The sequence below is a fragment of the Centruroides sculpturatus genome, unplaced genomic scaffold, assembly GCF_000671375.1.
Source record: "Centruroides sculpturatus isolate CEXI.00-Female unplaced genomic scaffold, Cexi_2.0 scaffold2153, whole genome shotgun sequence".
Lineage (NCBI taxonomy): Eukaryota > Metazoa > Arthropoda > Arachnida > Scorpiones > Buthidae > Centruroides > Centruroides sculpturatus.
The window spans coordinates 56,491-60,846 of NW_019386383.1; positions in this window are offsets into that span (position 1 = coordinate 56,491).

Consider the following 4,356-nt stretch of genomic DNA (forward strand, 5'->3'; position numbering starts at 1 on the left):
ATATATAACTATATTACATTTTTTTCAGGGCTGTGGAGTCGGAGTCAGAGTCGTGGAGTTTTGGTGTTTTAGCCGGAGTCGGAGTCGGAGTCGTCAAAAAACCCGCCGACTCAGACTCCTTTTTTACTTCCCAACTTGTTATGTATATAAAACGGAAAAGTATTGAAATTGTGTCATATTTGACCCTTCAAGTTTTTTTTATTTTTTATTTTTGGAGACCTCCCGAACCCCTCAGAAAAGTCAATAAAAGGGGAAAAATTCGCACGCCTGTGTGTGTTGGCGTCTAATTTGTTTAATTTCTTTATTTTCTGTTCTGAGATATTAAACAATATCTCAGAATGGGTAAAGTCTAAGAAACGAAGTGTGACACTGTAGTTTGCATAAAAAGGAGCATTAATACTATTAAATTTTGGTTCATAATTAAACGATCGATAGGGTGAAAACATAAAAGTAGTCATGTATCATATCTCTTAATGAATATTTTACTCGTTATTAGCGTTCAAAATTTAAATAAAAAATTAAAATTCGTCTCTACCCTCAAAGTAAGCTTTTTTGTCGTCATATAATAGTACAGTAAAACCGGTTAAGATGTTCTCGCCTAAGATATTAGAACGTATATGGGACATGATTTAGTTCAACTACTTTGACGCTTAATAACTAACTATTGTGTTAAACCATCTGACTCCGATTCTGACCACTCTGACCACAGAAATTATTAGGCTTCAAACAGGGTGAACAAAATCATGCCCCCCCCCACACACACACACAGCCTAACATCCACACATAGAAAAATCCTCGAATCTTTTGTATATCTCGAAATTTCAAGGTGTTCCGAGTCCAAAAATGTAAAAATTTGGGAGGGGTCAAAAATTGGCCCCTCCCAAATAACAGAGGGAAATAAATCATCAGCATGAAATTAAAAAAAAGGAAAAACAATATTCAAATTGATGATTTTAACTTCATCAGTAAAAGTCAGCATAAAAAAACTGCTGCTTTATCGTATTAAAATAAAAATAAAAACATAAATCAATTTTAAATTAATAAATAAGCTGCAATAAAGATGAATAAAATGTAAAAAAACAGACGTTACATCATTATAAACTGTATTTTAGATAAGTTTTAGAATTTATAATGCTGATTTGTACTGTAAAACCTGTCTAAAACAGAAACTTGCCTCATTGCCGCAGATGGCAACGATATTAATGGGAATAAAATATTAAATTTGTAATATAATCACACAATTTTTTAAAATATAAAGTTATTATATTTATCTCTATGTATATGAATATATATTCTCTACAAGAGTATGAAATATATTTTATATTTATTATTTGTTAGAGAAGCGGTAAGTATTGATGCTCTTCACACCGTAATTAATAAACTATTTTTTTAAAATAAATCTAAATGCTATTACATTATTTGTTGCAATAATATAAATTATTATCTAAAATTTTATCTTCATACATGAGTTAAATATTTAATAAAATATATAGACTTTCTTCAATTGTAATAACATTAAATCATACTTTTAGAAAGAAAACGTTATTATAAATAAATTATATTCAAAGTAAGGACGACTACTTAACCGAAAATCCAAAAATAAAATAGATTTTCAAGCCAAAAATTACGCTATCAACGACATTCACAAAGTGTTCTTGCTACAATATTATCTTTATGAGCTCCCTTATGAAATATTTTTAGTCATTTTTCAACTTAAATTAAACCACATTTATTCTATTCTTCTTCATTCAAACAATAAATCTGGATTCCTTCGAGAAATATTGATTGTGAAACGAAGACATAAATTCAATTCTTACGCTTTTCAACTCTGAAAAATAAATAAACATGTATTGAATATATCAAAAAGATATTAAATAAATATCAATATATATTATTTTTAAAATAATTTTTTATATTTAATATATCGAGAATTTTTTTTATAAATGTATAAAATTTAAGGAACAGTAAGTTAAAAGAATATTTTTGTTTCTTCTGTGAAATATTAAAAAAATCTTTTAAGGATGATTGATTGCTAATTAAGTTGGCATAAATTGCTAATTAAATAAACCTGAATAATGATTGGCAGCCGAAATAAAACGTAAATACCTTTCTATTTACTTTACGCATCTTAAACCAATCATCTTCGAACCTTTCAATTCAAACTATAAGTATTTCTGACTGTTTTTATTCCATAACCAATCATCGTTAAGACGACCATAACTTTAACCAATCACTTTTAAACTCTTTTGAATTTTTATTTTTCATATTTAGCACTGGCTTGCCTTTACTCGTAATTAAAAAAAATTAATTCTGACTGTAAACATTTATCAAGTTGTTATAATAACTATTAATATATAATATATGTAATTAAAAGTAAATTAAACACTAATGGTAATAAATATTCAAACATCTCAAGTATTACGAATACATAAAAATATAATTATTACTAGTTTAAATATTTTACATAAAACTATAAGTAAGTTAATACAATTTATCTAATTTAAATAATTACAATTATATTTCGTTATTTATTTTTATAATTAAATAACTTTAATAAATATAGAATTTAATGCATAGTAAATATGTTTAGGCTATACATAATTTTAATATATATATAAACATGAATTTAAGATATAATCAATTTAAATAAATACAATTATAATTATATTTTAATTGTAATTTAGTACTTTTATTTATATTTTATTATTAAATCTTAAAATATATAAATATCTTATATTATTTTCGTTTACGTCTATCCAAATCATTTATTTTGATTGGCTTTTCTTAAAAATACTCTTAAATATAATCAATTATTGAAGTAAATATGCTTTTGAAACTAAATTTAGTAACTTATATAAGAATTATGTTTATATTTGTATACATTTATTGATTTTCTAAAGACTAAAATATACTAAGAGATCATTAAATAATATCTTTATGTATTTTAATGCTTTATCTTTCATTTTTTATATATTCTTAGAAATTTTCATCCGGTTTGTAAGCTGTAATAAAATTTGTTATTTATTTATTTATTATATTTAATTAAATATTCATAATTACTAAAATCATATTTAAGTATGAAGAAATTAAACGTGAAATAATTGTATATCTTGTGTTTCTTCGATAGAATGAAAATAAGATACGATATCTGTACTGTAATTAAGTTTAAAATATATAAAAGTGTGTTTAATAGAAAATTTTGTGAGTTTTATTTTAATTTTTAAAATATATTATACATTGTTTATGGCCATTTACAGAAGAGACTACTGAAAGAACACGTGTTGCAGAGGTAGTTCAGAAGTGACGAAGATTCATTATGAAACCTTTTCTATGGATCTTGATCGTGAGCCTCCCGAAATTACCCCTGATTACAACTAGTCACAAGATTTAGAAAGATATAAACGATGTAATTATACATGTAACTGAGGTATCATTATGAGATCAAACTTTATCAGGAAGATATGAAAGTGCTTAGTACACGTAGTAGAATTCTTGATATATTGAAGGCATCTTTATTAGATCAAGGTTTACCAATGGCTCTAGATACGTTAGGTACACACGATTTAATTTTCGATATAGTTCCGATTTCGTTGTTTTACTAAAATTTATCAGGGAATAAGCAAGACACAACGTAATTCTTGATTTTTGTTATAATGATAATTAAAATTTTTAATTAAAGACCGTTCAATTACCGTTAGTCATTGACATATCATATCTTTAAAGTATTAATTAATTGAAATGGTTGCTAAAGTTGAAAATAAAATATTCGTGCACGATAACAAATGAAGGATATAAATATAAATAATAATTCTTGAAAGCTACTCGATGAAATTATCTCAAGTCTTTAATGTCATGCATTCAATCTTAAAGCACTTAAAACTTTAATACGCAATTGATGTTCAACTGTTTTCGATATAAAATATTTTATATCACTAAAGAAAGTGCAAATTCATAATTAGAATTTTAATTTAAGTAAAGAATTTTGCATTACAGTTTGATAATGATAAGTAATTTCTATTTGTTTATCAGTTTCTAACCCCCAAATGAGGGTTGGGCCTGAAGTACGTAACACCAATAAAATTGCAACGTAAAACTCGGATGAAATATGTCATTATAGATGTGGAAAATGGGAAAAATGAAATGGGAAAAATAAAATCAAAGGTATTTAAACAGATGCATCTCACTGTCTTGTCACTACCATTTTGAGTCGGCTGCACATGTCGACAAACTACGCCGCTACCGCACCTACGAAAAAATCTCGAAGACTAGTTAGAGGATTCAGAAGACGAAGAAGACAAAAATGTACAATCGAACTACATATAGTTTGATTAACACTACGGTGTCTACTTTATATTT